Source organism: Odocoileus virginianus, chromosome 9 (genome assembly GCF_023699985.2).
Source record: "Odocoileus virginianus isolate 20LAN1187 ecotype Illinois chromosome 9, Ovbor_1.2, whole genome shotgun sequence".
NCBI lineage: Eukaryota > Metazoa > Chordata > Mammalia > Artiodactyla > Cervidae > Odocoileus > Odocoileus virginianus.
The window spans coordinates 8,708,393-8,729,334 of NC_069682.1; the positions used below are offsets into that span (position 1 = coordinate 8,708,393).

Below are 20,942 nucleotides of genomic sequence, written 5' to 3' on the forward strand. Positions count from 1 at the left end.
GGAATTTGATCCCTTTCATGCATATTCTCAGTCTTCCATGTCCTCTCCCCGGTTGTTGTCCCTTGGCTTCTTGCAAATGCTCCCAGGGTACCCTACTGCTATCTAACACCAGACTCTGTGGTCTGTTCTCTCTAATCAAATCCAGGCTTGGTGATTCTCCATAACACCATTCCTGGACCTTAACTGGCCTTCAGTGTGACTTGTAGTCTTTTCCCATGCCTGGTAGTTCACCTTGCACTTTTCAGTGACAGGATCTAGGCTCCACATCACACAACTCCAGGGGGCAGAACCGACATCAGTGCCCCTTGTGAATGTACCAGCATGTGCCACATTGCTCATCTCCACATGGCAGTCCTGCTCAGGGTGGTGTGCTCCCCACTGTGGTGACTGCCCAGGTAAGCTCACAGTCAGCTCCATCAGTATTCTGGACACCCTACCTGAAGAGTATATGGGAACTTCAAGGCGTGAAGAGATTCTGGAGAGCTAAACCTAATCAGACAGAGGCACCATCTTTTCCCAGCTTCTGCAGAAGGGTGGCGGTGGAGACCTCCTAGGACATATGTTCTAAATCCCAAATGAGAAGTGGAACAAAAGCCCCTCATCAGTTTTCCCCCTTTCCCCTCAACCTGTCTACGTGCCTCCTCTCTCTGGGTCAATGTTTTTTAAAGCTCTGTATGTGATTCCAGGGTGTCTTCAAGGTTGGAAAACCCTGCTCTGTATTCTCCCTCCTTCCAGGGGTGGTATTGGCCCGTCCACTTTCTAGTGGCTAAAATAGTCATTGACTGTTAGAAATGTGATGTGAAGGGAAGAGGAATGAAGCATGGTCAGAATACTATTTTTAATATATTACCTGCTTTCAGCCTCTCTCATAAAAATGTAATTTCTTAATTTTAACATCTATAATCAATTATTTCAGTTTATTATGATTATAGTACAGAATATAGTATTATTCTTGACCATGTAAGAGAAAATGTATGGCAGAGGTCTAAAGTATAAAGGGAGTAGGGAAAACTCAAGGGAAGGGTTTGTACATTTTAGGTGCATTAGTTAAAGATTCAAAAGTAACCAGTGGAAAAGCTAGAAAATTATTTTAGCCATCAAACTCGGGCAAAAGAGAGGGTGCCATAAGTGATACATCACCACTGATCACTGCAAGAGTCAATAGCTATCATCTAATGATAGATAGAAACAGCAGCTGAGTTCCATGCTGTTTAGAGGTAAGAGGCTGACCACCCTGTGTAAAGGCTGTCTCTTTTAGTGGTGGGTCTGGAATAGAGGACAGCTGAGAATGTCTGAAGTTTCACCTTGCACATACATTGAACAAAGGTGACAGATTAAAGCTAAATTCATAAATGAAATTGGGATTCCATGCTGTGGTGTATATCAAGGGATAGCTTGGGAGGATCTCCCCAGTTGGTGCTGACTGCAGCTGAGCGCCTGCGAGGTTGAATGCTCGAGCCCCTCCCTTGCTCACAGCAACGCTACCTGCCTGGGTGGTGGTGCACTGATTCTCCACGGCCAGATCTTTTGCGTTTAGTTAGTAAATGGCCCACCACAGAATTGAGACATTTATAGTCTTTTACATTTTGTACACTCCCTGGAGAGATTTAGAGGAAGTGACATTTACAAAGAATCTGCAGGTTAACACTCCAATTCACCCCTGTGCAGATTCTTCTGAACACAACTATAAGCAATGGCGTGTTTTTAGGGCCAGAGGTTTTAGCAGATGGTTTTGGTCTATGTGTCACATGCCTTTAGGTGCATTTAGATGTTCAGAGAAATACCTGTTAAGATAGACCACAGGTAAATAGAACACTGAATTAAACACAAGAGCTCTGAGGTCTCTTCCGATCTATACCTGCCATCAGCAGGTTCTGCATCCTCAACTGTGTCACGTCACTTCTGCAAGGCCTGCAGAATGAGGGCCCTCAACTCAAGTTCTCAATTCCTTTCCCACCTAATGCTTTGCACATCAAGAGTTTCCTTTAGAATTGTTGTTGTTGAGTCATGTCCAACTCTTTTGCAACCCCATAGACTCTGTCCATGGGATTTCCCAGGCAAGGATACTGAAGCATCTATGTTTGTCTCTGGGTTATCTCGAATGTTTCTCTACAGCCTCTATTGAGCTTTAAAATATGAGCTTGCCTACCATGCAGGTCAGCAATGTGCCTTGTCTTTAAACAGATAGGATTCAAATTCCAGCTCCATCACTTTTTAGCTGGATGACCCTGAACAAGTTTCCTAACTTCTTCCAGCCTCAGTTGCTCACCTATAAAATGGAAATCAGATATTTACTACTATTAGAATCTGATACTTTCTAGTCCAAAAAAATTCTCAACAAATGACAACTTATTATGTAGAAGAAGAAGCTAGTACTAAGAACCTAATACATGCTCCCTAGGTTGTAAGACAGGTTGTCATAATCTCACAAAAAGGAGTCCAGCGTGAGTTTGCAGATAACTAGGTCAGATTTTCCCACTTCCCTCATTTGCAAACCAACAAGCCTTCTGTTCTTCCACAGAGCCTTGTGCTGGGAGAAACACTCATCACCATCTGGGTTCAATAGTAGCCAAGAAAAATAATGGGATAGCAGATGAAATATCCTCAGGCTGCATCCCTTTACCATCGCTGGCCATTTTCCTTTTTTTTAGGGGGGGGAGGTCGTGGTGTATGTGTTGCAGGGAGAGATATACATGTTAGCATGGAGTGCTATACAGAAGTTCAGGATGCTGATAGACTATATAGAGGTTCCAGTTATAGCTTTTTTTTTTTTAATTGAAGCATAGCTCATTTACAGTGTTGTGTTAGTTTCATGTATTGAGCACATTGATTCAGATTTTATATATAAACATTCTTTTTCAGATTCTTTTTCATTATAGGTTATTACAAATATTGAATATAGTTCCCTGCACTATACAGTAGGTCCTTGTTATTTATCTGTGTATCTGTTAATCCCAAACTCCTAATTTATCCCTCGCCGACTCCTTTCCCATTTGGTAACCATAAATTTGTTTTCTCTGGCTGTAAGTCTATTTCTGTATTGTAATAATAAGGTCATTTGTATCATTTTTTGAATTCTGCATATTAGTGATACATGATATTTCTCTCTCCCTGTCTGACTTACTTCAGTTAGTATTGATATAATCTCTGGGTCCTTCCATGTTGCTACAACTTACAGTGTTTCATTCTCTTTATGGATGAGTAGTATTCCATTGTATGTATGTATGTATGTGGTGTGTGTGTATATATAGCTCCATCTTTTTATCCATCTTTCTGCTGATGGACATTTATGTTGCTTCCATGACTTGGCTATTGTAAACAGTGCTGCTCTGAACATTGGGGTGCACACATCTATTGAGGTGCATGCATCTTTTCAAATTAGAGTTTTTTACAGATATATGCCCAGGAGTGGGATTGCTGGGTCATATGGTACTTCTGTTTTTAGGTTTTGAAGGAACCTCCCTACTGTTTTGCATAATGACTGTACCAGTTTACATTCCCACCAACAGTGTAGGAGGTTTCCCTTTTTGTCCACACTCTTTCCAGCATTTATTACTTGTGGACTTTTTGATGTTGACCATTCTCACCTATGTGAGGTGATACTTCATGGTAGTTTTGACTTGCATTTCTCTGATAATTAGCAATGTTGAGCATGTTTTCATGTGCCTATTGGTCTGTTTATTGTGTTTGTTTATATAGAACTTCTGCCCATTTTTTGATCCTGGCCATTTTCACTAGCCTAAACATCTACTGTAGTATTAAGTACACTTGACCTTCTTAGGGCAAAAGGTCTCCCTTTGGCCAGATAAGGACTCCACTATTACTTGCCAAAGTAACAATAGTCACCATTTCAAGGTTTTTGACTTGATCATGTTCTGTATTTGTTGGGGCTAGAACATTCTGATAACCCATTAAAGTGAGTCCTGTGTTCCCATCTTTCTCCTACAGAAAGGTGGACAGGCAAAGAAAAGCAGGAAAAGAGGACTGTATCCAAATGGCGTTGATTTATTTGCTGCCAGGCATCACTTACTCTTCACAGTTTCCTATTTCTAATATGGAAGCAATAATTCTGCAGTCTTTCAAAAGGGATTTTTTAAACTTATATCTATATGTTTTGGGGCCTTGTGAACTAAAAAGGAAGTATATAATAGGAATAATGATAATAAAATATATTTAAGAATAAACTCAAAACAAGAAATGTATATAAATGAACATTTTATTTACTTTTTGCTCTCTTTTATAAATGAAAAATTTAAATACTATGGAGGATTCATAAGAAAGGCTACTTTGGTAATGAAGATATATTTTAAAGATGGCCTAAATTGATCTTTAGCTCAGTTCAGTTCAGTTACTCAGGCGTGTCTGACGCTTTGCGACCCCATGAATCGCAGCACACCAGGCCTCCCTGTCCATCACCAACTCCCAGAGTTTACTCAAACCCATGTCCGTTGAGTCGGTGATGCCATCCAACCATTTCATCCTCTGTCATCCCCTTCTCCTCCTGCCCCCAATCCCTCCCAGCATCAGGGTCTTTTCCAATGAGTCAACTCTTCACATCAGGTGGCCAAAGTATTGGAGTTTCAGCTTCAGCATTAGTCCCTCTAATGAACACCCAGGACTGATCTCCTTTAGGATGGACTCGTTGGATCTCCTTGCAGTCCAAGGGACTCTCAAGAGTCTTCTCCAGCACCACAGTTCAAAAGCATCAATTCTTCGGCACTCAGCTTTCTTCGCAATCCAACTCTCACATCCATACATGACCACAGGAAAAACCATAGCCTTGACTAGACAGACCTTTGTTAGCAATGTAATGTCTCTGCTTTTTAATGTGCTATCTAGGTTGGTCATAACTTTCCTTCCAAGGAGTAAACGTCTGTTAATTTCATAGCTGCAATCACCATCTGCAGTGAAAGTACTCACTGTAAAACAACAAAAACCAGTTATGAAATTTGTACAGAAAAATGAGCATTCAACATTTTTTTTCCATGCAGGACAATTCTCTGAGCTCATTCAACAGGTAGTTCTTTTTGCTTAAAGTGGATGAACAGAGCTATAACGTGACTTAAAACATGGACAGTTGAATCAAGATCCGTTAGTTCAGTAATAAGCAATTGAATACAGACTCTCTCCCAGTTCTCCAGGATCACCACTTTTATTTTCTACAGAGATGACAAAAATAGTAAAATTTTGTGTGGGCACTTAAGCTACTCAGAACTTTACTTCTGGAAGAGTGCTGCAGTATTTCAGCTTGGTGTCTACTTAACACATGCTATTTCAGTTGGATTGTCTGCTTAATTTCACTGCTCAAATCACCAATAAGAAACTGTGACAAAATGGTTGAATAATAACAAAGAATCAGTTGTCTAAACATAAATAAGTTCTTCCTTCTTAGTTTTTCAAGGCCCTTGTTCTATCCATCTGTTGCTATTTCCCATGAACTGTTGATTTATCTAATAAACCTCTTCACTTAGATTTGTCATTGGCAGCTCCAGCTTAACCTCTTCAAAACTGAGCTTTCAATATCTGCTCCCTCATCTCCAGTTCTTAGGGACTTCCCCATGTGAGCAAATGACGTTTGTTCCTGGTCCTTAGATACAAAATTTTGAAGTTATCCTTGACTCTGCTCTTTTTATCAACCTACTTATCCAGTTGATCACCAAATCTTATTATCCTGTTTTCAAAATAAACCCAGAGGAGGTGATATCTCCCATCTCTCCATTTCCTCCCCAAAGCTCCCCACCTTATCACTATAACTATTTGATTGCCTGTCTCCTTATAGTCATTGTCCCATTGAAGCGATCCTTTTACAAAATGAGAATATAATGCCCCACTTTTCCTCTAAACCCCCCAGTGACTCCCAGTAAAATCTAACATTCATACAGTGGCCCTCATGATCCCGATCGACTTCCATCACCTCCTAACTCTCCCCTCACCACCCCAGAGTTTTTCCTCTGCGGGCAGTTTCTCCTCCTTCACTCATGCCTTTGTTTTTCTTCAAACATTATAAGCATATTCTTGCATCAAGGCCTTTGCACTCACTACTTCTTTACCTGAAATGTTCACCTCCATGCACACCCAGATATGAGCACCATGACTGCAGGAACTTTTTCTACTACAAAGCAGAAAAAAACCTTTTTGGCTACAAAGCCACTGAACCCCCAGGACCCAGAACAGTGCCTGACGTTTGGGTGGTGCACAATAAGTGATTACTGAAAACCTGAATGAACCATACTTAGGTAGCAATCATTGTTTGGTGGTGTTGTAAAGAATATTTCATGGCACCATGTGATCTCTGCAGAATCAGTGGGATTCCTAAAATAAGATAGTCCTGCTTAGGTACTGCATATCCACCCCTGATAATCTCTCCAACAGCACCCCCTTCCTATCTCTGCTCTCACTACTGCCTAGCCACATTGGCCTTCTCTCTGCTCCTGGAACAGGCCAAGCCTATCTGAACCTTTGGGTCATTTTTCTGGATGTGCTCTTGGCGAGAAGCATCTGTTCCTGCATCTTTGGGTGAGTCCTCACTCAGGTCTCATTTTTGAAGCTCCCCTCTTGCTGAGACCTTCCGCAGTCTCTCAAAGCAACTAATTCCCCTTTGCTTATCTCTGTCACACCATACTCTTATTTGCCTCAAAATAAAAGATAACAGAGACCTTACCTATTTTCCCGACTCTGTTACCAGAGGTATCCATCACGTGACACTCACAAAATATTTGGAGGATTGATAAATGTCATTTGTATAGTTGCTGAAGATCATAAGATCCTGCCTCCAAAACAGCTCTAGCCACAAGGTGCTGAAATGATGTATCTGTGACTTTGTCTTCCACAGTCTGTGAGACCCCCGAGAACAGGCAAATGTTTAATTTGTACTCACTTCCCTGCCACTGCCCACAGTTCCAGGCACCTAGTGGTACTCCACAGATGTTTGCCAAACCAACATGAAGCTCCAGAGAGGTGATACAGCCTGTTCACCAAGTTAATTTCACTTGAAGGATAGAGAATATGAATCAGAGATGGTAAACTATTCAAAAGTTAATGATATGAGATGGCCAAGGGAAGCCATATGAGGAAGAGTATACAGAAGAAATAAGACATGGAAAAAGTAAATGCCTGTAATTAGTTCTTATGGGGAGAAGGAATACAATGGTGAGATCGTCAATCCAGGTGCTCACTGCAGAGCAATGCCAAGGCTTCTGGTACTATAAAACTACAGGGTCTTTTTTTCTTGGCAAAAAAATATTATTATTGATGTGCTGCATTTAATAGTTTCTGTGAATAAGTCAATTTTTTGGTTACCCAAGGACACTCCTTATAGTAGTTGTTCTAAACTTTCCCCATTCTTTTTTTCTTTTTGTCTCCAAATCCTTTCTCCTACAGATGGCTCTGTCTTTCACTTTGTTGAGAAAGTCAAGGTCATTGAAGGGGAGGTCCCCCAACCTTCTGTCTTCTCCACCAAAAATATCTTGGATCCAACACATGCCCCCTCCTCGTTCTCTTCTGTCTTGTCATAATAGCTTCTTTTTCTCCTTTCCAAAAATTAACATTAACATTATATCTGAATCACGTTCCCTTTGATTTTGTCAAACAACGCCTTGTCTTTTCAATTATTTCCAATTTCCCAGCATCATGCATACCTTTCTTCCCACTAGTTCCTTCCCTTTGGACTTCAGACACACACAGGTGTTCCCTGTCTTAGAAAACCAGTGGTTGCTATTGTTGCCTCCATCACCCTGCTGCATTAATGATAAACATATATACAAATGTTCAATATAACTTATTAATGCATTAAGAGGAAAGTAAAGGGACATAGTGTCAGGCGAGCATATGCTCCTCGGTTCTTTGTCTCGTCACTACAAAGATTTGGAGTGACGGACATTAACGCCCTTGGCGCGTCACAGCTGTTGGGACAGACCATGTTATAGCTCTTAGACAAATCAGTGTTACAGCTCTATTTTATTTAGAAGATAGCAGGAGAATCCATCCTCGAAGAAGAGACAGAGTGGAGGAGCATGCCAGCGTGGGGGGGAGGGGGGTGGGTGGAGAGAGAAAGACAGAGCGTACACACGCGTGGGAGAGAAAGAGAGAGAGAACCCTTTGGCTCCTCGTTTTATATGTTTTCTTATTCCCCCTGGGTCTGCCCTATGCAAATTGGGCTTAGTCAGGAGCGCTGTCCTACCTGAAGTCCTCACTCTGGTCCTCAGACCTTCCTTTGACCTTCCTCTGTTCTACTTTCACAGGCTTTTCCCTCCTTGTCTTTTAGCCACCGCCATTTCAGACTCCTTTTCCCCTATTGTAACTACCTAACAATAGGATGGGCAGTTAGCCAGGGTTTCGTCTGAGTAGCCACGCTGGTAGAAGCAATGTCTCTGCTGAGTCGGTAGCTGCCTTGGGGAGGGGGTGGTGAGTGTCACTGGGAAGGCGAAGCTCATGCAAAGGACTGTGGGAGAAGACAATATGGCGCCCACCTCCAGCCTCCCACATTCACTGGGCACCATGGAGATGTCTACTAATTATTTCCGGAGCACCTTCTTTCATGTGAAACTTCATATCATGTGAAGCTTCACATCCTGTGAGGATATTAAGCAGAACTCCTGGCTGTCTTAAGAGCTCGTGGTCTAGTGGAGGAAAAGCCAAATGAGTGATCCGAGTTAACTCCACTGTGAAAGGGAGGGGTGAGGGCTGAGCTGAGTCTCACAAAGGAGCAAAGGGAAGGTCAGCCTCAAAACCACACACGCTCTTCATCCAGTTCTGACAGAAACGGTCGCTCTGCCACATGGACACAGGGCTGGCAGCCATACACATGATCACTTGGTCTGCTGTGTCCCTTCTGGTAGTGCCTTCTGGACTCAGGCCAGTAGGCTAACTGCATAAACAGACAGCGTCAAAATCTCAGTAACTTCACATGAGAAGAGAGTATCTCCTACACCCCCTCACACTCCAAGGCAGTTCCAAGGAGGCAGAAGACTGCCCCACACAGTCACTGAGGAGCCGAGGACACCACTCTCCTGTACATGATCGCTCTGCATTGCTTAGGTCCTCGGGATCCACAATGCAGCTCTTGGACCTGCAGGGTCAGCACCACCTGTTAACTTGTTAAAAATGTAAATGCAGAGCCTGCTGAATCAGAGGCTCTGACTCTAGGATCCAAAATACATATTTACCAAGCTAGCGGATGGAGGCAGGGAGTGTGCAGGGTCCCACGGGAGGATATTTAAGTGCCAGCTGGGAAGTGGCACATCCCGCTTCTTCCCACGGCCTGTCGGCTGTGACCCAGGCCTGATGCCCCGCCTTCCTGTTCAAGAAGCTGAGACGTGTAGTCCGGCTCTGCGCCCAGGAAGAAAAGTCCTCCCTTCCTAAATGGTCTTCCCACTGGTAGTCTCTCCCTTAAACTTGCTCTCCCTTCAGCAGTCAGACTAATGTTCCTAAAAGGTGAAGCTGTTATTACCTGCTCCCAGCTTAAAACCTCCATAAGTCTCATAGCCTTTCAAATGACACTTCTTAGCCCTCCAAGGCCTGGTCCCTGTTGCCTCTCTAGCTTCACGGTTGCCATCCTCCCTGGCACTTAGACCTCCCAACCACTGGTCCTTCTCCCGGCCACCTGCCCTCTTCTCTGGGCCTTTGCACCTGCTGCTTCTCCTGTCTTCCTTTCTTCCTGGCCACTCCCATCCATCCTTCAGGGTTCAGCCGGGTTGTGACTTTGTCCAGAAACATCTCCCTGAAGCCCCTGCCTGGCCCTCCCTCAAGACTGGGTTAGATGCCTCTCCTAACCCCGAATCATTCTTACCGCCTTGAATTTCGATCACAGAAGTCCCTGGAGGGCAGAGACTATATTACATGCTGTTGGTCTTGTTGCCTATCAAGAGCCTGGCATGTAGTAGGTGCCCCAAGAATATATGCTAAGTAATGAATTCAGAGAGGTTTACCTGTGTGTGTGCTCCGTCATGCTGACTCTTTGGACCCCGTGGACTATAGCCGGCCAGGCTCCTCTGTCCTTGGGATTTCCCAGGCGAGAATGCTGGAGTGGGGTGCTATTTCCTGCACTGGGGGATTAGTGGGTGCTCAGTGGCTATTTGTAGATGAGAATTGGTTGTATAGTGCTGTGGCCAGAATCTGCTCTCAGTTCAGAATACTCAGTCTTTCTCAGATAAACACTGCACCTAAACCACAGCCAAGAGCTTCCTGTCAGCTGAAAATCAACTCAAAGCCACACTATCACACTCTGATCACTGTCAACCCATTGTTGTGTTCTTTTTAATTAATTATTTTAATTGGAGACTAATTACTTTACAATATTGTGGTGGGTTTTGCCATACATTGACATGAATCAGCCATGGGTGTCCATGTGCCCCCCATCCTGAACCCCCTTCCCACCCCGCTCCCCATCCCATCCCTCTGGGGAGTCCCAGTGCTCTGGCTTTGAGTGCCCTGTTCCATGCATCGAACTTGGACTGGCGATCTGTACACAAAAATCTTCGTATCTTCAGCCATGTGAATTTGCATGTGTGATTTACATAATAAATAGAATAAGGAAGCTCAGTATTTGAAATGTAATCAAATTATATTGTTTAGAAAACAGAAAAAATAAAGCTGACTGGTGCTGGTGGGACAGCACAGATCTCTCGGCAGCTGAATTCTCGGATGAATCAGTTCTCTATTCTTGTAACGCTTTGCTATGGCTCACTCTGATGGACTAATTTTAGATGGAAAATAATGAACTGAGAAGACATTCTCTTTTTTTAAAAAATTATTTTATTGAAGTACAGTGGATTTACAATGCTACTTTCTGTTGTACAGCAAAGTGATTCAGTCATATGTATATATATGTTCTTTTTTAAAAATAATTTCTACTGGAGCATAGTTGACTTAGTATACATTCATTTCCATAGTCTTTTCCAATATGATTTATTGTAGGATCCTGAATATAATTCCCTGTGCTATACAGTAGGACTTCGTTGTTTATCCATCATGTATACAAGATTTTACACCTGCTAATCCCAAACTCCCAATACATCATCCCTCACCCCTCTCCCCCTTGGTAAGCACAAGTCTGTTCACTGTGTCTGTGATTGCGTCGCTGTTTCACGGATAAGTTCATGTGTACATTTTTTTAGATTCCACACATAAACAGTATCATATGGTATTTGTCTTTTTCTGTCTGATTCACTTCACCCAGTCTGACAGTCACTAGGCCCATCGATGTTGCTGCACTTGGCATTATTTCAGTCTTTTTTATGGCTGAGTAGTATTCTGCTGCAGTATCAGCATTGTGTAGTAGTACTCCGTCTTCTTTATTCTCTGCTCTGTCGATGGACGCTTGAGTTGTTTCATGTCTTGGCTATAGTGAACAGCACTCCTATGAACATAGGGGGACACCTATCATAGTTTTGTCCAAATATACGCCCGGGAGTGGGATTGCTGGATCATATGGCAACTTTCTTTTTTTTTTTTGAAGAACCTCCATACCATTTTCCATAATGGCTGCACCCACTTATCGGAACTGCACTATTCCCACAACAGTTAGGAGAGTTCTCTTTTCCCACTCTGTCCAGCATTTATTATTTGTAGATTTTCTAATGATGGCCATTCTGATGAATGTGAGGTGATATCTCATTGTCATTTTGATTTACATTTCTCCAATAATTAGCAACACTGAGCATCTTTTCATGTTGACCTTTAGCCATCTGTATGAGAAGACATTCTCTTTAAAAAAATGCAGGAACACCCTTCACAGGGATGGGAAAATAAGCCATAGCAGTGTCCGTGAACAGTAATTGCTTCTGATCCAAGTCCTCTCGATGCCAGTGCTCCCAATTATTTTTTTTTTCAAATGAAACCAGACAAGTTATTCTACAGACACTTTGGAAAATACTGAAGTGGTGACGAACTGAAATGAGAAATTAGAGTCGGAACCGAATCTATCCCCCAGATGGCCCCGTCTCGCTTGGAACACTCTCTGCCTGTGGGTCTCGGGGCAGGTCACAGAGTTTGGGGCTCTTTTTGTCTTCCACCCAGGGTTTGCAGCTTGTTCAGGGCACACAGCCAGTGACTGCTGCTTACCTGAAAGTCCCAGGAGAACTCTCAACCTCGATCTGTGCTGCCTGGCCGAATCTCCGGGTGAGGGGCAAGGAGGTTTCCGAGGTGTGCAGGAAGCTCTGGGCAGGAGAAGTCCACTTGTTCTGCATAGGAAAAAGGAACAGATTTCTTTAAAGCAGCAGTTCTCAAGCTTTTTGACACCAGGGCCCAGTTTCATGGAAGATAATTTTTCCACAGAAGGTGGGCTGGTGGTTTCGGCGTGATTCAAGTGCGTTACATTTATTATGTCACCGCTGATCTGACGGGAAGTGGAGCTCAGGCAATAATGTGAGCAATGGAGAGCAGCTGTAAGTACAGATGAAGCTTCACTCGCTCACCCACAGCTCACCTCCTGCTGTGTGGCCTGGTCACCAACATGTCATAGGACTGGTACCAGGGGTTGGGGACCCCTGCTTCAAAGCAGTGGGTATGAGCTCCTCCCTACTGAACTTTGCCCCGTCAGTCATCTCCATCTCTCTCTACTGTTTTGTTGACCAGTTGCTCAGTCATGTCTGACCCTTTGTGACCCCATGGACTGCAGCACACAAGGCTTCCCTGTCCATCACCATCTCCCGGAGCTTGCTCAAACTCATGTCCATTGAGTCGGTGATGCCATCCAAACATCTCATCCTCTGTCGCCCCCTTCTCCTCCCGCCTTCAATCTTTCCCAGCATCAAGGACTTTTCCAATGAGTCAGCTCTTCGCATCAGGTGGCCAAAGTGTTGGAGCTTCAGCTTCAGCATCTCTACTGACTGTCTGCTGAGTCTATAAGCATGACCCCAAGGCACTCAAAGACCAGCCTTGTGAGTTGGGTTCTTCCGGAAGTATACACATAGATGGAGTTAGGAATAAAGATTTATTGAGGAAGATGGCATGAGAAAGTCAGGGAAAGGGAGCAGAATTGTGTGAGACGAGCAGAGGGCAAGTGGCAGAGCCATCACTTCCCTGGAGTTCAATAGCAGAGAAGAGGCAGAGCCAGGGCTGAGACCCCGCGCATCTCAGAATGCAGGCGTAGACTCGTGTGCACACGGCCTGTGTCTGCTGCAGCTCTGACAGACCATGTTTTATTATCACTCAAATCATAGCATTCATACTTATGCATTATGGGCCAAACGCTCCACTAAGCACCTTCTGATGTGCATGACCTATTTGTGAGGTAAGCGTTCCTGTCTGCCTTTTACATATTTAGAAACCTGAGTCGCAGTGAGGTTAAATGACATGCACAGAATCATTCCACAAATAAGTAGCAGAATGAGAATTCATACTTCAAATTCATGCTCTCAACCCTGAGGCCATGGTCCTTTATGTTCCCATTGCCTTTGAGTTAGGACAAAGTTTCATTCATCTTTGTAATCACATAACCTAAAAAATTATAGGCATTGAATAAAAATTTGCTGAATGAAGAATGTGCTTTTCCAGAGTCTCTGGAATTGTAAAATGTAGTCATTTTTTTAAAGGCATGTTATCAAGATAAGACTACTCCTAATGCTTCTTTTCACTTTTTAAAAATACTAATTATAGCTTTTGTGCCATGAATAAAATTTCTAGTAGTCAATACATTAAACACACATACTGGAAGAGGTTCAGGAACCTTAAAGATGCTATTTTAGTGAAAATTAGTGGATAAACAGATGATCCTCAAACTTCCATGCACACATAAGTCATTGAGGAAGCTTATTAACATGCAGATTACTGACTGCTGAGTCTATAAGCATGACCCCAAGGCACTCAAAGACCAGCCTTGTGAGTTGGGTTCTTCCGGAAGTATACACATAGATGGAGTTAGGAATAAAGATTTATTGAGGAAGATGGCATGAGAAAGTCAAGGAAAGGGAGCAGAATTGTGTGAGATGAGCAGAGGGCAAGTGGCAGAGCCATAGATTTTTATTCAACCAACCACCACCAACCATAGATTTTTATTCAACAGGTTTGATAAGAAGCCTCCAAATCTGCATTTTGTAGTAATCTCTAAGTGAGTCCAGAGCAGGTGGTTCCACGGACCACATCTGGAGTGGTCACTCAAGCGAGTCACCAGAACTTTCCATCAGCTAATCAACCTTCATGTCATATAAGAAATCTTAAAAAATCTAACAGTAAAATTGCCACTGGAATAAGATAGTTTGACCTCTGTTATTTGCTATAATGATTTTTAGAACTGATGTTGAGACCTGAGACCCATATCATAATCTGTGTAGGTGCCAGTTTAGCTTGATTGGATCAGGGTGGACAGAACACTTCACAATCATTTAAATCTTTAGACTGATTCTGGGGAGAAGAGCTAATGACTCAGTTTGTGCAATTTCAATTGTTTATGTCATCCCAGCAGACTTTTATCTTTCCATCAATGTTATGTCATTGAAATTAAAACACCTGCAATTATAAGAATTACTCTTCTATTAAATCTTACCGAGAAAGAAAAGTCCCCATATGGAGAACTCAATATAGGGCAATAAAGAGCTACACCCTTAGGTGAAGGTAAAGCAGAAATAAAGCCAGAGCCTTAGTCTGTGCTCTGCCAAAAGCAGGTCTAAGTCAGACCTTTCATGGAGGTGGTTTATTTGGGGAAATGGCTCCAGGAAGCACGAGGGAAAATGACAGAGAGGAAGGGAACCAGAGAAACATGGGTCATGAGCCAAGGACGCTGTGAGCAAATGGACCCCGACCCCCTTAGGGCCCTTTGAAGACCCAGGTAGAACACAAGATGGACCTGAGGGAAGCTGGGTGTCAGCCAATGACTCCCCTCCCTCACTGGATGAGGGCGGCCCCTGGGGGCGTTCGATCCCCAGCACTGTTTTATTGTTCCAGTCCCTAAGTCATGTCTGACTCTTCGAGTCCCCATGGACTGCAGCATGCCAGGTTTCCCTGTCCTCCACTGTCTCCTGCAGTTTGCTTAAACCCATGTCCATTGAGTTGGTGATGCCATTCAACCATCTCATCCTCTGTCGTCCCCTTCTCCTCCTGCCTTTGATCTTTCCCAGCATCAGGGTCTTTTCCAATGAGTCAGCTCTCATATTAGGTGGTCAAAGTATTGGAGTTTCAGCATCAGTCCTTCCAAAGAATATTCAGAGTTCATTTCCTTTAGGATTGACTGGTTTGATCTCCTTGCTGTCCAAGGGACTCTCAAGAGTCTTCTCCAACACCACAGTTCAAAAGCATCAGTTCTTCAGTGCTCAGTCTTCTTTATGGTCCAACTTGCATCCATACATGACTACTGGAAAAAACATAGCTTTGACTAGATGGACCTTTGTTGGCAAAGCAATGTCTCTGCTTTTTAATATGCTGTCTAGGTTTGCCATAGCTTTCCTTCCAAGGAACAAGTGTCTTTTAATTTCATGGCTACAGTCACCATCCACAGTGATTTTGGAGCCCAAGAGAAGAAAATCTGTCACTGTTTCCACTTTTTCCCCATCTATTTGCCATGATGTAATGGGACTGATAGTAATGTTTTGCCATGGATCTTAATGGATGCCATGATCTTAATGTTTTCTGAACATTGAGTTTAGAGCTAGCTTTTCACTCTCCTCTTTCACCCTCATCAAGAGGCTCTTTAGTTCCTCTTCACTTTCTGCCATTAGAGCGGTATCATCTGCATACCTGAAGTTGTTGATATTTCTCCTGGCAATCGTGACTTCAGCTTGTGATTCATCCAGCCCAGCATTTTGTATGATGTACTCTGCATGTACGTTAAATAAGCAGAATGACAAAATACAGCCTTAACATACTTCTTTCCCAGTTTTGAATCAGTCCATTGTTCTATGTCTGGTTCTAGCTATTTTTTCCTGTCCTGCATACAGGTTTCTTAGGAGACAGGTCAGGTGGTCTGGTATTCCCATCTCTTTAAGAATTTTCCACAGTTGGTTGGTTGTTGTGATTCACACAAAGTTTTATCATAGTCAATGAAACAGAAGTAGATGTTTTTCTGGAATTCCCTTGCTTTTTCTATGATCCAGCGGATATTGGCAATTTGATCTCTGAATTGCCTTTTCTAAATCCAGCTTGTACATCTGGAAGTTCTCAGTTCACATACTGTTGAAGCCTAGCTTGGAGGATTTTGAGTATTACCTTTCTAGCATGTGAAATGAATGCAGTTACGGTGGGTAGATTGAACATTCTTTGTCATTGCCTTTCTTTGGGATTGGAATTAGCAAAGAGCAGTTAATAATCAAGTAATTCTCAGACTTCCATGGCAAAGGATCACTGGGCTGTCCTGTCCCGGGCTGAACAATCTCCCCTGACACTGCCAGTGGAGACGCAGAGAGGTGCAGGCTCCGGAAGGGACAGCTGTGAGGACACGGGGCGTCTGCTCAGCTCCAGGGGACTCCAAGGCAGCCCGTGGGTGGTGGCCCAGGCACCAGTGACAGCCGCTCCAAAAAGCTAGAAGACGTGGAGGTCTAACCTTTGGCACTGATGGAAGAGGGTTAGAAAAATGTCTTTCTTAAGAAGTTGAATCACACGCCAGTGCTAATCATACACACTTGTGCCCTGAATTCATATCCCTGTGTGGTCCATAGAAACCTTAGGCAGGGCATACAAGTGACCTTGGGTTGGCAATGCTGTCCAGGGATGGACAAGCAGATGCAAATCCTGTGTGAACCTGGCGTCAATCCAGCTGAACAGTAATTGTAGTAACTGATTATTTGATTCATCTCAACTTCCCTGATGTTAAAATGTGGCACACAAAAAAAAGTATCTTTGAAACAGTGAAACACACTAGTAACAATTTAGCCACAAAACAGGTACAATCTCTTTCCCATGTAATAAAAACTTCAAGAGCACTCCTTTTTCTGTCCCAACACACACACACGCACACCACCACCACCACTGCATCTTCAATAGATGTCTCTTTGTAGTGGAGGACACTTACTGGTATATAAGAATGTCTTCTTTCTTCCTCCAAGGTTTACAGCCACACAAATAATCAATATTCTGTTGAAACCAGCCAAATAGCAACCAGACTAAATGCAACAGAACTGAAAGCTGAAATTTGAGGGTAGCTTTTAGAAATATTCTTACCATTTGCCCAGAGGAAGCCACAGGGCAGGGGAAATGTTACTGCTTCTAGTTGTGTTATTTTGAGCTTTCAAAAAATTGTTTTTAAAACAAATAAAAAAATGCCTATATAATACTGTATAAAGAAAGAAATCAAACTTGGTATTTCCCCTTTCAAAAAGCCTTTGGGCTTTTATTTCACAGTCTCCTATGGACTGGTCTACATTTTTTTTTTTTTTAAAGAAAAGCATTGTGTCCTGAGATCAATAAATCAAAATTGGATTGCTTCTTCCTCAAAGGTGAATTGTTATCTTGCTGAAGAGGTGATGTGACAGGATCTCTAGTTTGTTAAAATACGTGAACAAAAAAAAAAGAGATTAAGATTTCTTTGCCTGAAAGGAAAATTCTGGATGTTATTTTCTTTTTCCTTTATGGAAGAGTTTCCTGAATTGTCTCCTAGAACAAGAGATTAAATGTCAAGAGATGAAGCAGGTGCAAGGCCCATTATTTAATGCTGTCAGAGCCCATTCTCTCACAGGAGGTGCTATTTCCACACGGAGAATGAAAGTGGCCTGATACCTACAGGAGCATCTATGACAGCCTGAGAAAAGAGGCAAAGGGCTAGGGACTCCTCAGTTGTTAGAATTCTGGAACAAGCAAGAGATTCCTAACTCTGGGAAAGACCAGGGTGCCTATAGAGGTGTCAGTCAAGACAAAAGCAAAATTCAGCCATCAGAAGTCAATCAAGCTAGGAAGCAACAGGCCAGGTAAGATGCTCAGCACCCAGGGGCTCAGGAAGGGTACTGAGCAACCCAGTGATGTCAGCCCCAAGAAGCTGGTGCTACGGCACAAACCCAGGAAGAGCTCTGGGGCCCAGAGCATGACGACATTACAAAGCTAACCTCTGTTGACTGACCACCCACTTTCCTGCTGGACCCTCAGATCCTCGGGTGCCCAACGAGGCCTCTATGCTGCCTCATGCTTAGAATCTTTACCATGGATTCCAAACCAAGCCATCATACACTTCCAACTGCATGGTAGGAGGTCCAGAGCGACATGAGCCTGGCTTTCCAGATTAAAGACGCCATGGTGTGAACCCATCTTCAAAGGGAACATGAAACCCCCAAGCCTGGACTCCAGAATATCTGGCAGGGGAAGATGGTCTCTGTAAAGGGCCCTGCAGATTCTGTAGCGGGAAGACCTCTGCATGTCACATTCCTACTGATCCTGCTGCCACTGACCACAGGGAAGTCCCTGCCATCAACAGGACTCCCTGTCTTCACTGTGACCAAGTCTGTGCTCCTCTCCCTCCCCCAAGCCATCTTAAGGACGTGAAAGACATTCCTCAAGTCCACTGCTTTCAAGTGGATTAGAGTTGACCAAGCAGACCTCTGAAGGCAGATTCTAGGCCTTGCCCAAGTTCCAGTCCCACTTAACCCGACTCTGCACGGCTCTCTCGCCACTGTTACTATATTGATGAAGTGACAATAGCCCCAGATGGAACTCTGAAGAACAACCTCGTCACTCACTAGATGGCCTGGGGGCAGCCGTGCCACTTTTCTAGTTGCAAAGGGTTTAGTTGAACTGGAATATGGTCAAGTATCTCATTTATTTCTTGGGGAAAACAGTGGTTCAGACAGCAAGAGACAAAATAGAACTAGTATCTAAAAGCAGACTAAAACCCCTAGGAAGAGGGGGTTGGAAAAGGTAACAGCAACTTCTGGCAGGTAACTTCAGATTCTCTTGGATAAAAGGCATCTGGTTGAGTTTAACTGCAGTTTTAGTTACATGTTTAGTGAATGTGATTAGACGGTCTTTTAGGAGGATGCGTGTGTGCGTGTGTATGTGTATGTGTGTGTGTTTGCTGTAGTAGTGATAAACTCTCAGAAGGCATAAAAATGATTAAATACAAAGAAATTCAGAGATTAAGATGCATTCCTGTTTGGGAAAATATCTCAGGAACTTCTTAGAAATCGGTGATTTTCAAAAGATAGCTACTCTCTACTGGTCCTGGACCTCTGGCTGCAACATTCCCCAGCCTCCAGCTAACCCTGGGCCCCCAAAGTCTGAGCTGGCTCTGGCCAATCTATCCTGTTACTGTTGGTCCTGAATTCAATGGGTTTTGTACACTGACAGACTCCCTTGATTCATCTCCAGCCTGAAGTCAAGGGGAGACTCTGTCAGCAACCAAGGACCTTTGTTCAGTCCTGAATGGCAGGTTTTCCCTTCAATTAGTGCTCCGAAATAGTTACACCACCCCTTAGGTTGTCCAGTTGGTTAATATATTGTGCAGTGTTCAATACATTGCACCCTTAAATCTTTGTTTTAATTGTCATTTCAAAAATCAGAACATAAGGCTAGCATATACTTGAACTCTTGAAGTTCAGTGTTAATAATTAAATAGTGTACCCATTAAAAAAAGAAACCAAGATTAAGATGCAGGCATCTGTGATGGTGCTTTTTGAAGAAAAGTGAAATGCGAAATGGGTTCCAGCTTAATGCCAGGTGTGTTTGAAAACTTCTCCTAGTAGGAAAAAATCTATCATTTTTCCCTGAAGCTGAGAGAATTGGTATTGAGAGTCCAAGACTAGAAATGGAATTAGCTTAACAGAACTGAATGCGCTTTCTTCCAGTCCAGGGTCTTCTTATAGTCTTTTGGTGTTGCTGTAAATCCGCTATTTATTGGACGCAGCTTTCTTCCTAGGTATAGATTTTGAGTACTTTGGTCAGCACAAAGATGACACGCTAGATTTTATCAAATGTTCTGAAAAAATTGTGCTGTTTAGGAAAATATATAAAGAGGGCTAAATCTGGTGGAAATATTTAAGGAATCTATAATTAAGGATGATAGGATTAAATTATTCTTGGACTAAAGAGCTGTGTACATAATCATGCAGGATTTCGGCCCAAGCAGTCAGAGGCACTTTCTTTCCAGAGCCTTAAATACTTGATGAAGTTTTTAAGAATCCAGCATGGGTTATTTCCAGCAGTCAGTTTCCTTCCTTATAAAAGATACCACATAAAGAACCATTGAAAAGCCCGAAGCAGCCCCACTGTGGCTCCTTACATAGTTAAAACCCTATTAGAGTAAAAGAATCAAGAGACTCCTGTGGAAAAAATACCTATCTCTGTGCTCACTAGGGCCCTGCTGTGTACAGATTTACCCAGTCGCTGCAGAGAAACAAGAGCCACAAAGAGCATGTGATGGTGTAGGGGGTGGCATTTGAGAGACACCCGATTTGTATTGTTCTGCTGTAAAGACCCTGATCTGAGAGCAGCCCTGGTGGCCCTGAACTGAGAAGGGCCTCCTTGTAGCTTTCATTCTTGCCAGGTCCTGAAGGACATGGGGGAGGCAGAAAGAGGCTGAATGAGAATTAGATGCTTAATTGGGGCCCGGAAAAGGGAAAGAAAAGTCAGACATGTGGAGCATGATTGGAATCCAGCTCAGTTAAGCCAAAGGCAGCAACACCTGGGGAGGCTTCGTGGTTGTGATCTTACATAAAGGAGTTGGAGCAGCCTTTCTGATTTCCATGGAGGCAGCACCACGAACAAGAGGAGGCGAAGTGGGGGTGAGACGGGTTGGGCCTAAGGTGGTCCAGGTGAAGATGTAAGGAACTGAGTCCCCCAGAACTTCTACCCACAGGAGATCTTCCTACCTATCCAAATGGTTCGTTTGACACTGACTCGTCTAACCGGCTCCACGTTCAGTGTCATTTCCTTGTTATCCACTGTTTTCCCTTCACCCCCGTCCTTTGGGCCTCCAGAGTTCCCCGCTCATGCCATAGCACTTGGCATGTGGGTGACTTGTGTTCTCAGTCTCTCTCTGTCTCAGCTTCCTTGGGAAGTCCTCATTCATTTTGTATTTCACCACATGGTAG

General features: G+C 43.4%; 1 protein-coding gene and 1 long non-coding RNA gene across 5 annotated transcripts in view; one reads left to right on the top strand and one right to left on the bottom strand.

Annotated features, from left to right (window-relative positions):
- Positions 1-20,942, top strand: part of MACROD2 (mono-ADP ribosylhydrolase 2) — a 2,170,814-nt gene that overhangs the window by 2,112,566 nt on the left and 37,306 nt on the right. The gene's annotated exons all lie outside the window — the stretch shown is intronic.
- LOC139036545 (uncharacterized) overlaps positions 10,835-20,942 on the bottom strand; it is a 41,895-nt gene continuing 31,787 nt past the window's right edge. Inside the window, exons 2-3 of the long non-coding RNA XR_011489324.1 lie at positions 12,061-12,179; positions 10,835-11,356 (exon numbers count right to left, since the gene is read on the bottom strand). This is a non-coding gene — a long non-coding RNA (uncharacterized lncRNA). The remainder of the gene's footprint in view (positions 11,357-12,060; positions 12,180-20,942) is intronic.